Consider the following 21,701-nt stretch of genomic DNA (forward strand, 5'->3'; position numbering starts at 1 on the left):
GAAGGTAGAAGAACCCCCATAAAAGGAACTAGTGTTTTCATAAATCATAGGAAGTCCCCTTATCCTTTCCACTGTACAGTAATAAAATGACAAATCTGTGACCTGGGGAAGTGTCTCCACCCAAATACAAATACTGCAGCCAGTACCAGATGTAGTACTTGTAGCTTCCAGAGGAGTGAGGAAATAAATTTCTATAGTTTAAAAACTTCCCAATATGTGGTAGTTTTTAATAGTAGTCCAAATGAACTCAGACATTAAAAACATTTTAAATAAAAAAGACATATTACAATAACTAAAAGCAAAACCAGATTACTCTATATCAATCACCAAGGAGGAAACAACAAATGCCAATCATGTGAAAGTGAAAGAATTTGATGATAAAATGAATCTGAATTGTGAGTGAACCAAGTTGTTTCTGTCCTTAACAACAGTTCCTCCCAACCACAGGTCAAGGCCACATTTTCATCTGTGCACATTCCTGTGGCTTGGGGAGTTATTCCAGGTTTCAGGCTCTGTTCTGAATCTTTCTCCTTGTGTTCTAAGTTCTCCCCTAGCAGTGGTTAGGTAGGCTTGCTTATTCAGAACTTTGGCTACTCTTCCAACTATGATAAGAACTTATCATAGTCCTTGTTAAACTTACCTCCATTAAGTATTGTCTCAAAAGCTCCAAAAATATAGTTGATTAGATTGTTCATTTGCCTTTATAATTATGCTTTATACTCTTCCACTGCTTGTTGTCCACTGCTTGCCATGTGCTTTCTATTCTCCCTGCCACCAGACCAGAGGCTATTTAACTTACAACAACCCTCTGAGTACCTCTGGTCTTCTTATCTGTATCCTCCCATCATAAGAAAAGTTGATTCCTCAAATTTCTTCATGCTATCAATGAATTTTGTTATGATTATTTTTCTGTAATTATTTTTTTTCACCTAGAAATCTCCCACTGGTAGTTGATGCTCTCTGTGACTAAGGATATAACTTAGCATTTCCCTATAGATCTTCCCTCCCATACTGAACTGTGTGGATACCAATGTGACCAGGGCAGAGGATGGTGGTAAGGAGAAAGGAAATGAACTTACACTGAGTGAGGACAACATCTGGAACATGGTACATGTAAGTAATTAGGTACAAAACAAAGGAAGTGAGGAGAAAGTAATTAGTTGAAAATCTTTTCATTGTCTTTCACTCAGACTTAATGCCAGAGTCAATGAAATAAACTTGAAACATCCTGATATATCTCATTTGGCATTATGAGATCTCTGGTGAGATAACACTTATTTCTAATTTTTTTTTGTCTGCTCATTCTACCTTCCTTGCATTAAATGAGTATGAAGGACCTTTGTGGGCTGATTAAGGGGGTTAAGGTCACACTTGGTGGTGCTCAAACCAGGATTTGCGGTCCTATGTCTATGCTTGGGATCACTCTTAGCAGTGCTCAAAGGACCATGCTAAGAAGATTAATTCAGGGTCAACTGTGTGCAAGACTAGGGCTTCAACTCTGTATTCTCTCTCCATCCCCTAAAGGACCTTAATTTTTTATCTGAATGTGACAGTGTTTTCTTTTTCTTTACTTTTCACAATGCCTAAGTAATTATGAGCACTGAATTTCAAAAACATTGAGGTATTATGAATGCAATGTTATACACTTATACCTCACATTTTGTTAGCACTATAATTTAACTGATTTCTATCACAGATGCACTTATAAATACTTTAAATTCCTTAAATTTTCCAGAAGAAAATCTTAGAGCATCAATTACTTAATTTTTTAAAATCATAAAAAATTAGGCGGTCTTCTTACAAACAAGTTCCATAATGTTAAAGTAAGAGGTATTTTTCACCAATTTCAGCAGTAATATTGGTGGTGGGGAAATGTGCACTGGTGAAGGGTTAGGTTGAACATTGTATGACTAAAATTCAATCATAAGCAACTTTGTAATTGTGCATCTCATGATGATTCAGTTAAAAATAAAAATATTTAAAGTCAATAACTAAATTCAAAATAATAATAACAATAATAGTAAATAACCAGAAAAAGTGGATGATGTTTCTAAGGTTTTGAGAATTAAGGTCTGCATGCTGTTATGCTGATATTTTAATACACTTGAGGAAAACCACCGGAAGTCATTTCTTCCCATGAGAGAGAGTGTTATTGATAGATCTGAAGTGGAAAAAATGTTCACTCTTAATTGAAAGCCAGAATGGGTATTGCAGAAGGAAAATCAAGGGGAAAAAATTGAGAAAAAGAAACAGAGTAGGCAGGTTTAGTAGGAAAATGATTCCCTTGAAATAGAGAAATAGCCCCAGGATACTCTCAAAACATGCTGCTGTTTCAAAGTTCACATTTTGACAAATGGGACCACACTGTCCAAACAACCTGATCTCAGCCTAATCCTGGCTTGAAAAATGGAACCCACACAGTAACAACACATTTCCTACCACATTGATTGTGTTGATGTTGGAACAGATTTAAACAGATGTTTCCTGTGAAACTGTGAATCTTTCCCCCATAGAATTCATCAGCATCCTCAATCTCTTCAAGCTACAAATAAGACCAGGGTCCCCAAACAACTGAATTCCTCCCTGAACTCCTATTTGATTTGTTATTATAGTTATCCCTAAACCACTCAAAGCCCCCTAGAATTATATGTTCTCATAAATAAAACATGACACACCACAATATCAAAAATTCTGTGAAAAAAAATGGTTTCTGAAACCAGTGAGAAGAAATATTGTCTTTGAGATAATCAAGTGACACTACTGGCTTAAAAATTCTTACCATTTTAGAGGGAGATAGAACCCATGAAAAGATCGTGATATTTCCATAGAAATGGGTGCAATCAACAAAGGGTGATTTCACCAGCTAAGGAAAACCCAGGCATTTATGAAGAAAATCTGGCCACCTCTTCAACAGTGTACAGTTTCTATCTTAGGAAGTAGAGAACGTTGAATAAACAATGTAGGAAATAATAGCATATGATATCTATCTGGTCAGAATAGAAAAATCTTTGATAAATGTGTGACTATGCTGAGAAGTAATGTGCCAAGCTATATGTCAGGTTCACCTCCAGTTGCCAGAATACTGAGTTAAAAAGGCATCTGCTTCAAGAAGCAATTCTGAACACATTAATAACTAGATGAGGAATATGTTAGATAGGAAAAATAAGATAAACCTATATAAAACATAATTTCACTGAGGGTTTATTCTTTAAGATTACATATTACATATCTTTTGGTTTGCGTGACAACCTTTGTGGGATTAAACACTAGCGTTTTAATTTGACAGGTGAAAAACAATAACAGAGAATAACAATAACAGAGAAGTCAAGTAACTTTTACACAGCTCAGTCATGGTATTGCTCAAACTGGAAATCAGATCTTCATGAAAGCAACATTTTATTTGTTTGATCACCACACTGGAGCACTTCTTTTTCAGTGACTGACTTTTCCTAACCTGACTGATACAGGTTTCCCATAACTGAGAAACTATCATTGTCAAAGAATTTCACTTGGATTCAAAAATAAGATCAAGAATAAAAGGCCTCTGTTCTCAAGGAGTTTTATTAAGGACTTTCCATGAACAATACTTATTACCTAAGAGAGCAAAGTGCCATTACCACAACTCCTGAGGTTCTTGTGAGCTGTCTCAGGAAGACTTTTATAATATTCTTTGCTATGTCCATATTTCTCATAGTATCTATTGTCCTCTCTAAATTGCCTTTTTGTTGTTTAGTAAGCATTAGTCAATACAAAAACATCTGACCCAGAGAAAAGTACTCAGTAAATGTCTACTGGATGAATATGTGAACAAATTCATAAGCAATTGGTGTTAAAGACCGACATTTTCAGGGAAATGCCAACATTTTCTTGAATGTTCTTAAGTAATAAGTACTTTAAATGCATTAATAATACAGACAGTTGCTAACCCATAGATATTTAGTCCTGGTTTCCTCATTAACAAAAACTTCATTTTCTTATTGAAGTGAAGGTGAACTTACTAAATAGCAAGATAAATATTGTGCCAGACATGTTTTCAAACTTTTTTTTATCTTTAAAAAGACATGTAAATTAGAGAAGTTCCCTTTCTTTTATGAGACCATGTCATATGCAAAGGAAATAGCTAAAAAATGTTCACTCAAAACCAAAATCACATCCTGACAATGACAGGATATGAATCATTAAAGACATGGTTGAGCCAATAAATTAGCCTCTTTTAAACACATTTTAATAAGTGAGATACTCTTCCTTACTAATTATGTCACTTGGATCCACCTTTCATTACTTGCAATTTAAAAGTCACCTGACTTCCTTTCTCAAAACCTGGCTTTCCAATCTTTGTTATCTTTGTTATCATATCAGAATTCTGTGTTAGATGCTTGTTTCACACCAGCAGGTTCCTTCTGAGTATTTACTTCTTCACAAAATGGGGACATGATTCTCTAGGCTGATACACATTTTATCTTTTCTGTGGTAAATAATTCTCTTCTTATAACTGTTATTACTATTGTCATTTCTTTCATAATCCCAATTTATGTAATTAAAATAAAATTAAATAAATGTATTAAATTACATAAATAAATAAAAATTAAATTAAATTAAAGATTTTAGCATGTCAAAATTAGAGGAAACATTATCTACAAAGACATTAGTATTCTACATGGAATATTTAAAACATTATCTATCCCTATGACAGAGATAGTCAGTTGTCTCTGTAAACATTCTCCCTTCTTTTTGGCCATTCATAATAAAGACTCAATTTCCCAGTAGCCTGTCCAGCACAATCAAGCCATATAATTTCAGTCTGATCTTGCAAGGCATAAGCAAAACTGACCATCTACTGCTGGCTTACATGAATCTTCTTCCAAGCTATTTCATCAAATTTTATACTATTTGTTTTTGGTTCTTTGGTCCAGTAGTTTCCTAAAATACAGACATGATTGCTGGACATCTTACTATCTAGAAACACAAACAAAAGTGAGCTCTACCCAAGAGAGGTAAGCAATGAGCTGAAAGGAATGTGAGTCTTGGTGCACGCAGTGGAGAAGAAAGTCAGCATTGACAAACTCTGTTTTGGAAAGTGATGAAGATTGGTTGTAACAATTAAAATACCTACACACATCCTCTCACATCTCCTTTTCTGGTTTTTAGTCCTTCCACATCTCTGTGGGTTTTCTTTCTGATTTGTCCTGTCCTGGCTCAAGGTCATTATCAGCTAGCACTACCCACCCGCTTCTTGGTCTCTGACCTATACCAGGAGATGGACCTCAATAGAAGTTTCCTCCATAAACCTAAATCAGTCCTCACTTTCAAATTCCTCACAATCCTGGCTCCCACTTTCTCTGATAAGAGTCCTGTAAAGAAATCCCATTTGTGGAGGCATATCCAACCCTTCTCTCACCTCCCAAGTTTCTCCCTAGTGTATCAAAGGAATTTGGAGATAAAGGGACTACGAAAAAGCTTATAAATTCTTTTAAAAGTCATTATAAAAGCAGGAAGTGAACATTATAACATTAAATTGGGATTGAGATGATAACTGTTGGGAAAGGAAGTAGAGTGTATTACATTAGTACAAAGAAAGTCACTTTCAGGAATTTCTCCTCTGACCTCTTATCCTTGCACACAAGTATATCAGAGAGCACTCTGCTGGGTCATGGTGTTTCTTTTATTTTACACTTTTATCTTTTGGCTGAACTACTGAACATATTATGAGATGTTCAAGTGCTAACATTATGAACTCAAACCACATTGCATACTGATGAATATATAGAGATATATAATATGGTTACATATAGGTGTGTGCGCATATAATTCAAAGCAAAAGAAAAATTTGTGCCACACCTAGCAGTGCTCAGGGTTTACTCCTGGCTTTGCACTCAGAAGATTGGGTTACCATTTGGGATGTTGGATATTGAAACTGGGTCAACCACATGCAAGACAAATGCCGTACCTGCTGTGTTATTGCTCTGGCCCCAAAAGTCAAAATTTAATCAATGAAATTAGTGATAGGAAAACTGAGGTGGTTTTGGTCATCATACAAAAAGTTTTGTTGTAAAAAAAAAAAAAAAGCCTTATGCTGTGTCAGGAAATAAAAAAAAAAAAAGTTTCCTAAAGAGATGTTTTAGTGTTCAATATATATTCTAGGGAATATTTCATAGCGATTAAACACTGAAGTAACTTTAAACAACTTTAAGCCTAATAATAAGAAGATAAACTAAAGATTATGGATCAAAATGATAAGGAGATAAAGCACTTGTCTTTCGTGCAGTTGACTCTGGTTTGTTGCTCAGAGCCATATATGGACCCCTAAGCACCACTATGGGTGACCCCTAATCACAGAGCCAAGTGTAAACCTTGATTATTGTCAGGTGTGTACCCACACTGAAAAAGGAACAAGTTAAAGATCAAAAGATAGTGAGGGACTGGAGTGATAGGTTCTAGGAGGTATAGCACTTGACTTGCATAAGGCCTTCTTGGGATAAATCCCTGGCACTACAGATAGCTCCTTGAATTCTACTAGAAATGATTCCTAAACACAGAGCCAGGAGTAAACCCTGAGCACCAATGGGTATGACCTAAAGCTAAACCCTCCCCCCCATAAAAAAAAAAGTATTATAAGACTGATCCTTGATCTCTAAAAAAAAAGGTTTAGCATTTGTATGTTTAAAAGCAAAGGTAAATTAGCAAGCATTGCTTACAATCATTACTTATATATGTGGTGCTTGAGCACAGCTGGGTATGGTACTCCACCCACAAAAGATAAATACTTGAGGTTCCTTCAGCTGTCTTCTAGAATGCTATTTGTTGTACTATGAAATGTGAGATAACTATAGCAAGGAGTACCTCACTATTGTCTACACCAAGGATAAAAGATACAAGTGCAGAGATCCATGGTTAAGGTTTAGACCCAGCTTCTCAGTATGGAAGAACTAATGAGCAGTTCTTAAAATTGACTGGCCATTCTTGTGTTTGTACTCATTAAAAGTTTATTACTATGATAATATCTATTTTTTTCGTTGAGTTCTGACTGTAAACTAGCACTGCTTAGCCATCTCCTTACATTACTTCATTTTGTTTTTTCAGTGAAAAGGGTTTAGGGATCGCTCTCTTTAAATAGAGATGACTCTGATTAGGAAACAAGCCCAAATTCACAGAGCCACAACTCAGAGGAGGCAGAACTCAAACCTAGGACATCTGTACTCTGAAGCAAAGGTCAGAGAGTACTACATCTCACTTCAAGTATCAGTTCATTTGTGAACACTGGTAGGCAGAGATGTTCATACACCTTAACCTATGTGTTCTCTGTCTCTGTTAGTTTCTTTCTCATCTCTCTGCCACACACGTTATCTCCCCTCGCTCACATAGTAGCAAAAAAATCAGTCTGTAGGATATGTTATCATGATTTGAAAACATTCTTCAAACATTCACATTAAGAATGGAGTCAATGAAAAAACAAATTAAAAAAAAAAAAACTGGAGTCAGTCACCACCAATCTCTTCCCACAAGATGTTCACTCAGCTTGCTGTCCATCCAGACACCCAACCTGTCTGCTTTCCTATCTCAGAGGCATCATTTGAGGGAGGAACCTTCTGGTCCCAATATCAACCAGGACACTCCAGGCTGTCAGTGCCACTGCCAATCTCTACCCCCAATCTGTTCCCTCAGCCCACCACCTGTTCTGATATTGGGTCTGTCTGCCCTCCTCTTCCAAAACTGTGGATGAAAAACAATTACAGAACTACTGGAAAATAAACAAACAAAAAGCTGGGACAGTCATATTTAGAACAAATTGCATTCAACCTGAAGAAAGTACTTAGAGACAAAGATGGAAATGACTTACTGATCAGGGGAAATATAAACCAAAAAGTTTTAACTTTGATAAACATTGATGCACAAAATATAAAGTCAAAAACAAAGTATTAGAGCTTTTGCTCATAAACCTAGGAAAGCATGGATGGAAACAAGATAGTAGTGGAAAATTTCAACATGCCACTATCAACGCTAAATAGATTCAGTAGGCAGAACATTAACAAGGCCATAAGAGCCCTAAATGAGAAACTAGAAAAGCTGGCTCTATTGAGGTCTATACAGGACATTTCATTCTCAAACACCTGAATATACATTCTTCTCTAGTGCAGATGAAACATCTAGGATATACCACATTTTAGGACACAAGTCTAACTTACAAAAATTCACAAATGTAAGAATTTTTAAGTTAATATATTTATTTAATTACTATAATTACAAACATGTTTGTAGTTGGGTTTCAGTCATATAAAGTATTCCCCCATTTACCACCACCATTGCCCCCATCTGCCTCCTCCACCACCCCCCTGCCTGTCTTCAAGATAGGCATTCTATTTCTCTCACTAACTACCATTATCATGATGTTGTTGGTGCAATTATTTTTCTAATTGCACTCATCAATCTTTGTGGTAAGCTTCATCATATCATGGGCTGGTCCTCTCAAACTTCACCTCTATTGTCTCTGTTATTATTACTATACTGTGTTTTATTTTTCTTAAATCCCATAGATGAGTGAGACTATTCTGTGTCTATCTTTTTCCTTCTGACTCATTTCACTCAGCATAGTTTCCATGGCCATCAATGTATAGGAAAATTTCATGACTTCATTTTTCTTTTTTTATTTTATTATATAATTTTTATTTTGATCATATTGGCTTACATATCTTCCACAGTAGTATTTTAGGTACATATTAACATTGAATCAGGGGAAATTTTCATTACCAAATTTGTCCTTCCTCCACTCCCGTTCCCATCCTGCATCCCATTTCCCCACCCTCACCCCTGGGCTGCTAGAGTAAGTGGTCCCCTCTGTGTCTAGCTTACTACATAGTAATCATATATCTGTTTGGTCCTGGTACCCTTCCTTATTTCCCCCTCTATTTGAGAGGCAGAAGTAGATAGTTCAAGTTATGTGGCTTTGTTTGAAGAAGAGAAAAGCAATCAAGTGGGGGTAGAAATCAAATAAGCCAAAAATGTGTGTAGTCCTTCTCAAGGCTCTCAACCTCAGTTTGAGAGAGGACAGGAATAAAAGGAATTGAAATACCACAACAATACAAAAAGAAATATCAAATAAATATCCAATGAGCACTACAGCACTGAAGGCAAGCACCACATAATTGTTTCGGTCCTGAAATAGAACCATGCCAGAGCTCAAAAAGAAAGAGAAAGATAAAATAACATGAAATAAAATTGGAGACATCAACTTCAATATCTACACCAAAACAAAGAAGTTCCCAAAAATAAAAATAATAAAAAAATAAAAAAATAAATAAATATATTAAAAAAGATTATTTTGTGCCTTTTTTTTCTTTCTGCATAGGCATAGTAAATATTGGGGGCATTAGAGAGAGAATTCCCTTGGCCTAGGAGATATAGGGTTTCTCCACCCTTGAAGTATAGTGTCATGGGATTGACTGTAGACTTCTTGTCTGTTCATTTACTCTCCCCTTGTTGCTTTTGTGGTGTATGGAAGACTTCTGCTTGGTCATGGGCGATAAAATCAGACCTCTGTAACTAGAAATCTTGATAGCTGCACAGGTCAAGGAATGGAGCTTATGATGAAGTCTTTCTTTGTGGTTCTAGGAGTTCTGTTCTTCCGTGTCATGACTTCATTTTTTCTGACAGTTGCATAGTATTTCTTTTTGTTAGTTTATTTGTTTTTGTTTTTGAAGGGCCACACCTGGCTGTGCTCAGGGGTTACTCTTGGCTCTGTATTCAGAAATCGCTCCTGGCAGGCTCAGGGGACCATATGGGATGCTAGGAATTGAACCCTTGTCGGTCCCAGGTAGGCTGCATGCAAGGCAAAAGCCATACCACTGTGCTATTGTTCTGGCCCTGCTGCATGTATTCCATTTTGTAGATGTGCCACAGTTTTTTTAGTCACTCATCTGTTGTCAAACATCTGGGTTATTTCCAGATTTGGGCTATTGTAAATAGAGCTGCAATGAACATAGGCATGCAGAGGGCATTTTTGTACTGTGTCTTTGTTTTCCTAGGGTATATCCCTAGGAGTGGTATAGCTGAATCATAGGGGAACTCAATTTCCAGTTTTTTTGAGGAATCCGTGTTGTTTTCCAGAAAGGTTGGACTAGACAGCATTCCCACCTGATGATTAGTGATGTGGAACAATTTTTCATGTGCCTTTGGCCTTTTGTATTTCTTCTTTGAGAAAATGTCTGTTCATTTCTCCCCATTTTTTGATGGGGTTATATGTTGTTAAGTTCTATTAGTACTTTGTATATCTTAGATGTGAATCCCTTATCTGACTGGGTATTGGGTGAATAGATTCTCCAATTCCATCAGTGGCCGTTGTATCCTAGCCACTGTTTCCTTTGAGGTGCAGAAGCTCCTCGGTTTAATGTAATCACATTTCTTTATCTCTGTTTCCACTTGTTTGGACAGTGGTGTTTCCTCCTTGAAGATGCCTTTATTCTCAATGTCATGGAGTGTTTGACCTACATGTTCTTTTTACCTTATGGTTCCAGGTCTGATATCAAGGTCTTTAATCCATTTGGATTTGACCTTTGTGCATGGGATTAGATGGAGGTTCAAGTTTGCAAACACAGACCTCTATCTAACAAACAAAAGAATTATATCAAGCATACTATCAAACCACAATGCTCAGAGATCAAAATTGATTGTAAAAAGAAAATGTGGAGAAAAGTCTAACAAGTGGAGACTTAACAACATGTTGCTCAACAACAGCTGGTTCAAAAAGGAAATCAAGGAAGAAATAGAGATTCCTTGAGACTAATAAAGAAACAAATTACCAAAATCTATGGGACACAAAGAAATCAGTAATTATGGGGAAATTCATTGAGATGTAGACCTACATAAGGAAAAAAAGAAATAAAAAACTAAAATCAACAACCCTTAAATCAACGACATCTTAAATATCTGAAAAACCAACAACAAAGGAACCCAAACAAAAGCAGAAGAAAAGAAATAATAAAAATCAGAGCAGAAATCAACAATATAGAAACAACTAAAACAATACAAAAAATTGATAAAATCAGGAGCTGGTTTTGTTAAAAAATAAGCAAGACAAACAAATTATTGACATTATTTTATTAAGTCTTAATATATAATTAAGTCTTAATTATATATAATTAAGTTTTAATTATTAAAACTCACAAGGAAAAAAAAGAAAATGCTCAAATAAATTGGATCAGAAATAAAAGGGGAGAAATTACAACAAAACCCCCAGAAATACAGACATCATGAGAGCTAATTATGAACAACTGTACTCTGTTAAGCTAGAGAAATTAGAAGAAATATACAGATTTCTGTAAACATATAATCTCCTAATACTGAATGAGGAAGTAGAAAGCCTAATAAACAAGCAATCACAAGAAAGAAAATTGAAACAGTAATTAAGAATATCTCTGTGTTCGCTTCGGCAGCACATATACTAAAATTGGAACGATACAGAGAAGATTAGCATGGCCCCTGCGCAAGGATGACACGCAAATTCATGAAGCATTCCATATTAAAAAAAAAAAAAGAATATCTCCAAGAATAAAAGTCCAGGACCAGATGAGGTTACAGGTGAGTTTTATCAAACATTTAGGAAAGAGTTACTACCACTGATCCTTAGACTCTTCCAAAATATTAAAGAGAAGGAATCCTACCTAATACCTTGTCAAATGACTTATCTGCATCATATGATTTTTATTCTTCCTTTTACTGAAGTGATTTTTTGATGTTGATTGATTTACATCAAATTACAAGCATCCTTGTATCCCCAGGGTAAAACCCACTTGGTCATGTGATATAGTTTTTTTGATGTGTTGTTAGATTCAGTTTGCTAAGTTGGTTTTTTTTTTTAACCCTTCCCCAGTTTTATAAGATTTTATTAAGGATTTTTCCATCAGTGTTCATCAGTGAGATTTTCTGTAGTTTTGTTGTTTAGTAGGGTAGGAAGGAAGGAAGGAAGGAAGGAAGGAGGGAGGGAGGAGGGAGGGAGGAGGGAGGGAGAGAGGGAGGAAGGAAGGAAGGAAGGAAGGAAGGAAGGAAGGAAGGAAGGAAGGAAGGAAGGAAGGAAGGAAGGAAGGAAGGAAGGAAGGAAGGAAGGAAGGAAGGAAGGAAGGAAGGAAGGAAGAGAGGGAGAGAGGAAGGAAGGGAGGGAAGGAAGAGAAAGGAAAGGAGGGAGGGATATATTTTCTTTCTAGATTTGTTCCTAACTAGAGTTTCTAGAGTTTTCCTTTCTAGAAAAGCTTTGTCTCTCACCCTCTTCCACAAAATGGGATTCTTAGTGTTATCTGAACATTCTAAGGACATCTACATCCCTAAAAAAGAGCTCGGAGAGCCCAAGGTAGTGTGGCTTCAAGTGAGAGTAACACCTTCTGAAACAAAACAATATAGGTCAAAAAACAGTGCCATCAGAGCTATAGATCAAGGTTCACTTGAGGTCAACACAAGTTCAGTTATGTGAACCAAAATGTTTCCTTCTTGATTTCCTTACAGCTAGTTTTTTCTCTTTTGCAGCACAAAACTCCTAAAAGACCAACTATTTCCTAGATAGAAATTTACATTCTTAAATACAGGCACCAAATCACCCAGGAGTTTTCCTGGGTTATACAGGTGCAAAAGGGAGACTAAAATAATCTGGAATCTCAAAAATCAAACATAAACTTCATGTAGAAACCTAATCAGAGACGTAATGCAGGATGCTTTAGTCTGGATCTCATCCTTACTTACCTACCTACATGGGCACATAGCCAGGAGATTGAAGAAATTTGTTTTCATATTTTTATAAATATCTTATACTTAACTTCTCATTTATTATTTACAATAGGAATCCACTGCTTTAACTGATATCTTTATGTTTCTAATAAACAATGTTGTTCTGTGATCAAAACAGAAGTTGTTCTATTCTTGTAGAAGAAATAAAAACTAAATAAAATATTTTACACAATCTGTAACAGAGAAAAGTTGTAACCTGAGAAATGTCTTTTAGGGCATTCCCTGTGTTTGATAACTACTTCACATGAATCCAGGTGCAAGGGCACAAAATTTCAACCTCACCTGAATTCTAGTCAACATATTCCTGGAAACCAGGAAATGTTTCTTCCAGAGTTTTACTAATCATTAGTGATACTCAAGGTCAAAATTATAAAAAATATTTGGGTAGACATACGTATGCCTACCAGATATAATTTATACAACAGAGGTTTGAGAATACACAAACACACAAATGACTATCAATTAAATCTTCTGGTACCATCCTGTATGTGCCTTGTTTGATGCGTGAATTGAGTCATTACTTAACTTTTCAACTTTATATTTTTTCATGAATAAAATGTCAATAATGGTGAGTAACAAAATTCTTTGAAAGACTTGGATGGAAATTGAATAAGATACTGTAACAGAGTTCACTGTGGAGATGAATGCATTCATGCATTCACCCTCTTATTTTCTGAAGGGCAAGCAAAATACTGCAGGGCATCTTAAGTTTCCCTATGAATTGTCTTTGGATCCTTACTTCTGAGAAATTATTCCTTCCTACTGAGAAATTAACTGAAATATATGCTGCTTAGCAATCATGTTAGCAGTGTTCAACTGACCCAGATTTAATACAATGAGATTGAGGTTCTAAATCCATTTAAAACCTTTGGGGGGGGGGAGTTTTTACATTCATTCTAAAGGACATAGACATGCCATCATTCACTGTAATACTTAGCAATAGATAGCAAAATTATGAATTTAACTGAGGTGTCCAAAGACAGATGAATGGTGAAAGAGAGGTTAGGTATATACACAATTGAAAACTATGCACCTGTAAGGAAGGACAAAATTATGTAATTTGATATAATTTGATGGAACTGGAGGATATCATGTTAAGTGACTGAAGTCAGAAGAAGGATAAATATGAGTTGATCTCATAGATTTGTGGTATATAGAATAACAGGACATGAAAATACAAGGTATCCAGTGGGGGATACCTAGATTACCCTTAGCCCTACACTACATAAGTGAGGATAGGGAAGGAAAGAAATTGAGGGAACAAGTAAGAAGAGATGGATGGGAGGAAATAAGAGCAAGGGCCTCAGGCATATGGATAGTATAGAGATGTGACATTGTTAGAATCTAAGATTTAGAATTAACTGTAACATAAATGTTAAAATTAGAATACATTGTGCCTTTATAAATAACATTGCTTTGGCTTCTGTACTCTGCTTGCTTAAGGAAGTTAACTGCTGTAAACTTGGCTTTGCTGAGCCAAAGTGCAGCCATGACAGCCTGCAGTTTTAAGGTAGAAAGACTAGGCCCAGAAGAACATCCAGTTCCTAAAACCAGACTCTGGGGGTAAATACCAGGAAATACATCTATATAAGGCTAAACAGTAGCTGACAGATAGCCAGATAACAACAGCACCATGGATCTGGAGATGCCTGATCATCCCTCACTGAGCTGTCAGCTCTCCATAACCAATTGTCAGAAGCTACATTTGAACTACAACCAATCCTAGCTAAACCTTGTACTAAGGATCAATAATTTTAAAATATCAATATCCAGAGGTGGAGATCCCCTAGACTGAGCCTCATATCCCTTTTAAATTTGACATGTGAGCCATTCTTGAGGCTCTCATTTCTTAGATGTTGGACCCCAGCATGCTGGAATAAACACCCTTGCATTTACATTACTGCCTGTCTCCCTGGTGATCTTTTTGGTAGAAGATCCTGAGTTCCAGACTTAACAGTATATCAATATATCTAAACCACAGCACCAACAACACTGTAAGCAGGAAGTCCAAACTACAATAGCAAAAATTTTAAATATGACTGTAGAGGAGGCAGGCGTGGAGGCAGAGGGAACTTGGACTTGGAGACATTGGTGTAGTTAACAGTATTAGTATTAGAACATTCTCTACTGTACTTGAAAGTCTACTATGAGAAACTTGGTAAATAACTACCTTAAGTAATAATAAATTAAATAATAATGATGATGATAATAATAAATTCTAGGATCAATTTTTTTCAGCTTTAGTGAGCATTACAAAATCCAATTCAAGGTTGGTTCTTTTACTCCAGAAGGATCCTCAGACCAAAGACAATCTCTCACTTTTCTCTTTTTATTTAGAACCATTTTTCAAATGCCAACCTTCCCTCACAGCGTGGCAAAGCATATGTCCAGAATTACACTGGGCTTGCACAATTTGACTAATGTTCTTGAAATCTTAGTTGTTCCAGCTCTAAACAAGACTGCAATTCATATATTAGTATTCAGGCTGACCACAAAGAAGGAAGCAGGTGACAGTAATTCCAAAGATCACATAGCTACCTGCACCTAACTAACATATTAGGACATTGTGGAAAATGCAAGCCTCATGGCTGATGGGAACTGTTATTCATAAGGGATGATTCTCTATACCAATCAAAAAGCCATTTACTTTTATCAGAGATCTTTGAAATGCCCACTTACGATGCTAATAAAAATTATGCCTGGTAATGTTAAAGAAACTTTTTTCAGTAGTAGTCAAATTATCCAGTGGTGAGAATTACTTTACAAAGACCAACCAATGAGAAGTAAATCAATGGAAGGGCTAAGACTGGGACCTTACTATTCTTAATGAATGTACCATTCCTAAAATAGAGCCAAAGGGTGGTAAATAATTCTTGAGATGTAGCAGGCCAGAATGTTAAATTCTAAAACTGGTTTATTTTTTGTTTATATGGGAAGGTGATGAAGGCTACATGCTTTCAAATTCAGATCATTAAAGGCTTATACAAATTTTTTTTCTAACAAACTTGGTCATTAGATATCAAGTCTGAAAAAACACTGAAATGTTTTTACTCAAATAGTGACTTGAGTCACTATTAGTAGGTTTTGTTTTATCAATGTCAGTAGATGAAAACAAAAAGAACAAAAGAAAGTAGATCAAGCATCAAAGAAAGTAGACTATTACTGAGAATCTATCTATGCCTTTCCAGGTTCAGGGACATTTAGTACTGAACATGAGATTAAACAGCACAGGTAGGCCCACTTAATATAAGATATTTTTTCTTTTAGATAGATATAGTTGACCCCCCTCTCTATAGATTATTACTCTAAAATTCAACCAATGGCAGTGTCCTAGCAGTTAGTTGAATGGACAGTTGAAGACTCCAGACAGATGACCAACTATTGTGTTGGAAGAAGGCTGAAAAGGAAATTGCCAAAATTTGGTAAGGATTTTGACTCTACTACACATTCCTGCAAGTACATTTTTAAAAAAACCAGAGGGGCAGAAAAAGAAGAGGAAAAATACCACATTAGAACAATATACTAAAGATTAAAAAAGCAATAATAGAAAAGACATATAAGCCAAGGAGTTTAAGAAGTGAATATGTGAAAACACAAAAGTTATAAAAACAGAGAAAGATGAATGCTGGGCTGGAGCGATAGCACAGCGGTAGGGCTTTTGCCTTGCACACAGCTGACCTAGGATAGACCTTTGTTTGATCCCCCAGCATCCCATATGGTCCCCCGAACCAGGAGCTATTTCTGAGCACAGAGCCAAGAGTAACACCTGAGCATCACAGGCCTGGCCCAAAACCAATAAAATAAAATAAAATAAAATAAAAAAGAAAGAAAAGAATGAAAAAAAAGCAATAATAGAAAGAAACAGTCCAAATCTCTTCAGCATATAAAGATGTTGAAACTCATTTATAACATGAAAAAAGAAAATAATAATGGTAATTTTTTATGAGCTGGAAGGAGGCAAACTAAGAATTATTAATACATAGCCAGTATTCTTCGTAACATCTATTTGATTATCTTCTAGTCTTCTCTCCTTTTGGGGGGATCTCAGGCACAGAGAGATGAGTTCATCATGTTTATCTCTGGACAATCTCTCATTATTTTTCCAATATAAATTGCTCATCTCTTCCCTGATCATTATGTAAGAGACTGAGATCCACAGGTTTCTCAACTCAGTCAGGTTTGGTCAACAAGAAACAGAAAAAAATGATCAATAAAAGATTACAAAGTGGAAAAATACAGAAATATGGATACTCAAACTTCATACCTCTGTCTAGCAGCCTGTTCACAATCTCAGTGTTTAGCAAGCAATGATTATACCCTGATGTCTCTTCTTCACTCTTCAGTCCTGGGGCTATTATATTTTCTGCTGTTAGGAATCCTGGAGTACCTCTTCTATTCTTCACTTCATGCTTCCTTAATTAACTTCACCTATATTTCTGTGGACTGGTTATTAGTTGCTATTATTAAGTTCTCTTTAATAAACACCATTCCTGCCTTGATCTTAACTGAATCAGTTGTGAAGAGTCCTACAAAAATAACTAACAAAGAATTTTATTGAAACATTTTAATATAGGACACCTGAACATATTTATCCACTTATACAAAATCATTTCCATGATTCTGTAGCAGAAGCAATGTACAGAAGACACAGTAATTGCATATTGTCTCCCACTACTTTCTCTCCCATTGCTGTTGTCCATCATAACTGATCTTAGCACAGATCTAAAAGCTGTAATAGCATAGATCAGTAAATACTTGCATACTTACAGGATTAACACTGTCTGGATTCCAATGACCAGCTGAATATGTTTAAGATAAAGCTACAGGACATAATTCAAATTAGGGACTGGCAAGAAATATTTGTTGACTACAATTCTGAAAAATAAGTATTTTCACATGCATTATAAGCCATTTCTCTTCCAAGTATCATAGCTAGATCCAACCTCATGTTTTTGATCTCTGGTCCTATCCATAGTTTCTTCAGCGTTTTTAACCAACCACCTCTCTAAATAAAATGCTTTATATCCATCAATTATTATTTGCCAAGTTAATTTCCCTAGAGATCTATTGTAGCTTTTATATATGTAATTCTTTTACTGGTGTATTTCTCCTTTATTAGACTATACATTGTACAAGAGTATTGGAGCCTTACCTAAATTACAGAAAACAAAAACTATTTCTTTTTTTTTTAATTTTTATTGTGATCATAATGGCTTACATATCTTTCACAGTAGTATTTTAGGTACATATTAACATTGAATCAGGGGAATACCCATCACCAAATTTGTCCTCCCCCCATCCCAGTTTCCTTTCTGCAACCCATATACCCCACCATCACCCCCTGGGCTGCTAGAGTAGATGCTCCCCTCTTTGTCTAGCTTACTATTAGTGGTCACATATCTGTTTGGTCTGGTACCCTCTCTTGTTTCCCTGGGTCCCAGGGGTCGTACCCCTCTATTTAAGAGGCGGAGCTAGATAAATCTTGTTATGTGGTTTTGTTTGAAGGAAAGAAAAGCAATATAATGTGGGTACAAAATAAGAAAAAAAACAAAAACAGAAAACAAAAACAAAAACAATAAAAAGAAGTAAAATATGCTGAAAATGGGCGGAGACCCTCTAGAGGCTTTCAACGTCAGTTTGAGAGAGGACATGAGAAAGGTAATTGAGACACCACAACAATACAGAAAGAAATATCAAATTAAATATCTAGTGAGCACTACAGGAATAAAGACAAGCACCACACAATAGTCTTGGTTCTGAAATCAAATCATGCTGGAGTGCAAAAAGAGAAAGATAAGATAAAATAAAATGAAATGAAATAAAATAGAATTGGAGGTATCAACTTCAATATCTACACCAAAATAAAGACGTCAAAAATCGATCAATAAATAAATAAATGTGTGGAAAGATGATTATTTTGCGTTTTTTTTTCTTTTTTTCCCTGCATAGGCACATTAAGTATTGGGGCTATTATAGAGGGAATTCCCTTGGCCTAGGAGTTACAGGGTTCTCCACCCCTGAAGAATACTGTCATGGGATTAACGGTAGACTCCTTGTATGATCATTTACTCTCCCCTTGGTGCTTTCGTGGTGTATGGAATACTTCTGCTTCATCTAGAGATCTTGGTGACTGTGCAGCTCAAGGAATGGAGCTTATGATGGAGTCTTTCTTTGTGGTTCTAGCCATTCTGCTTCTTCAGTGTCATTTTAATCCATCTTCTGTAGTTGGTGGTCTTGGTCATTAAGTTGTTCCTAGGATGGAGCCTGGGATAAAGTCTTTCGTTCTGTTTCTGGAAGACCCGTTCAGTTGTGGTTGTCTCAGTCAGACCTCTGGAGTTGGAGATCTTGTTTGTTGAATAGATTGTAGACCAAAAGCTAGGCTAGAGCTTTTCATTGCTATTGTTGTTGTTGTTGTTGGTCCCCGGATGTCTACTGTCGAGTCCTGGTTGTAACAACCAGTCATCTGTTTATAGCAATCTTGGCTTTTGCTCAGGTCAAAGGGTGACATGCAAAAACTATTTCTTGAGTAAAAAAACAAAACAAAACAGTGATATATGGTCCAGAGTGATAGCACAGCATATAGGGCATTTGCCTTGCACATGGCCAACCTGGGTTTAATCTCCAACATCCCATCTGGTCCCCTTAACACCACCACCATGAGTGATTCCTGAGTACAGAGCCAGGAGTAATCCTTGAGTACCACCAGTATTGGCAATTAAAAAAAAAAAACTAAAACAATTAGTGAAAAGCCAAGAGTAGCAAAGGGTTGACAGTGGGTAAGGCACTTGTCTTGAATGTACTCTACCTGGGTTCATGCTCTGTTAGTTCAGAGATGGTCCCCTGATTACTACTAGGAGTGATCCCTGACTAGAGACAGAAGTAAGCCCTTAGCCTCACAGTATTTGGAACAAAAAGATAAGGTAAGATAAGAAAAAGAGTACCACAAAAGGTAAATAATAAGTAGAAGAATGTGAATTTCTTTACTACCATATTTATAGAGAGTGGATCATGCATGATTTCCCTTGCAGACAAAATATACTTTTCAGATCTGGCATCATGCAATGTACTCAAAGATGCTCGCCTTTTCTGAGACTGTAAATATCTCTAATGGGAAGAACTAAAGTCTGCATGTGTTTGCCTTGTTCGGCACAGCATTTGAAATAGCCCCAATGCAGATGGGAGCTTCATAAATATTATTGAAGGATGATGACGCAGAGGATTACTTAATACCTCCACGTGGAGTGGAGACAGATTTTGGGCCACAAATATATTTTTAATGTGCTGTATTTTTCAAATCACTTGAACCAAAATGATTTCAGTAAGAGACTCATCTGAAATCACAAATCAGACATATTCAGACTAACACAGTCTCAAAAGAATGCCATTTTGGGGGGCTGGAGATAGCACAGCAGTAGGGTGTTTTCCTTGCATGAAGCCGATCCAGGATAGATGGTGGTTCAAATCCCAGCATCCCATATGGTCCCCTGTGCCTGCCAGGAGCAATTTCTGAGTGCAGAGACAATAGTAACCCCTGTGTGTCAATGGGTGTGGCCCAAACACCCCTCCTAAAAAAAGTAAATGCCATTTTCAAGACTAAAACTCTACTATCCTTCTTCCCCACCCCACACAGGCCTGTACTCTAGACAGGCTTTCTACTTCCCTCATTCAGTCACATTTTGTTATATTGGTCATGGGAATGTTGCACTGGTGAAGGATATTTTTGTATGTATGTATATATATATATATGTATATATATCTATGTATATATATATATACAAAAAAAAAGAAAAAAAAGATGAGGCCTTCCAATTCTTCCCACAGGCTGTGTTCTTTACACTGACTGTATAGAAAGAGGAGGTACAGTAAATGCACCCCATATACACCTCAACCCAGACCCTTTGCCTGGTCTGTATTGTGAATTGGGGGACAAAAATAAAATAAAATAAAACTGTACTATCCTATGATAAATGGAATCCTTGTTTAAGTAACACTATAAAAGTAGAAATTAAAGACACTGAAAACCTTTCCTTGGGGAACAACAATTATCTGTGAATAATGACAGTTTGTCTTCTAAATAATTAATCAGTTTCAGGAGTACATCCGGCCTGATTCTGGAATCCAAAAATTTCAGGCAAGTACATCACTGAATGTGTCTCAGACTCTCCATTGTTATTCCTTTGGGAACTGGCTTTTATGAACATATTCCCCTGATTTCATTATTTAAAAAACTTAAGTGGGAAACTATTATCAAGATAAGATTTTGAAACTACATTTATTTCACTTAAGAAGAAAGAAGCTTTTATGGTGTCCATCAGGAGAATCCACATGGGAGCTCCACAACAGATCAGATGCCCAAAACAAATCACCACGTCAGAGCCCCACAGAATTCTGAATCCCAACCAGCAAGCATGAATAATCCTTTTAAATGGATGCTTACATATCAGAACAGGTCCTTTGTGAAATTTCTAAGTAAGGCCTCTGGTTTCTGACCGAAACAGAGATTTATTAGGAAAGAAGCATAAAGTGAAATCAAGAACTACTGGGAAATTTCCATAAGAAAGGAGGACAAATGGTTTTTGTTGACAGAATGAAGCCAGTCTTTCCTGGGCAAGTTTAGAAAGTTTCTACCCAAATAAGAAATTTAGGAAGTAGTCTCAACAACATTTCTCAGCAAAAATCTATCTGAATAACAGGGCAATTGCAAAAAAAATCTAGTTCATATCCTAGGTCACTTTCTTATAAGCTGTAGAAGACCTTGTGCAAGTCTTTTAACATCTCTGATAAGAAGTTTAAATAATGCCTGCCCAGTTAACTTACTAAATTATTCCAAAAATCAAGTAAAATCAAATCTATGAGAGTCCTTTTACAAATTACAAGTTTTATAATGGTGAAAGACATGATATTCTGATATTCTTCTCACAACTGAATAACAT

The 21,701-nt window shown here is 36.1% G+C and overlaps 1 protein-coding gene and 2 non-coding genes across 3 annotated transcripts in view; 2 read left to right on the forward strand and 1 right to left on the reverse strand.

The window, feature by feature from the left end:
• PGM5 (phosphoglucomutase 5) overlaps positions 1 to 21,701 on the reverse strand; it is a 223,434-nt gene that overhangs the window by 154,121 nt on the left and 47,612 nt on the right. The window lies entirely within an intron of this gene.
• On the forward strand, positions 11,411 to 11,517 carry LOC126005670 (U6 spliceosomal RNA). The gene has a single exon (XR_007494711.1). It is a non-coding gene; the product is annotated as a U6 spliceosomal RNA (small nuclear RNA).
• LOC126005125 (small nucleolar RNA SNORA51) lies at positions 20,568 to 20,700 on the forward strand. The gene has a single exon (XR_007494300.1). It is a non-coding gene; the product is annotated as a small nucleolar RNA SNORA51 (small nucleolar RNA).

This window comes from Suncus etruscus, chromosome 3 (assembly GCF_024139225.1).
Source record: "Suncus etruscus isolate mSunEtr1 chromosome 3, mSunEtr1.pri.cur, whole genome shotgun sequence".
NCBI lineage: Eukaryota > Metazoa > Chordata > Mammalia > Eulipotyphla > Soricidae > Suncus > Suncus etruscus.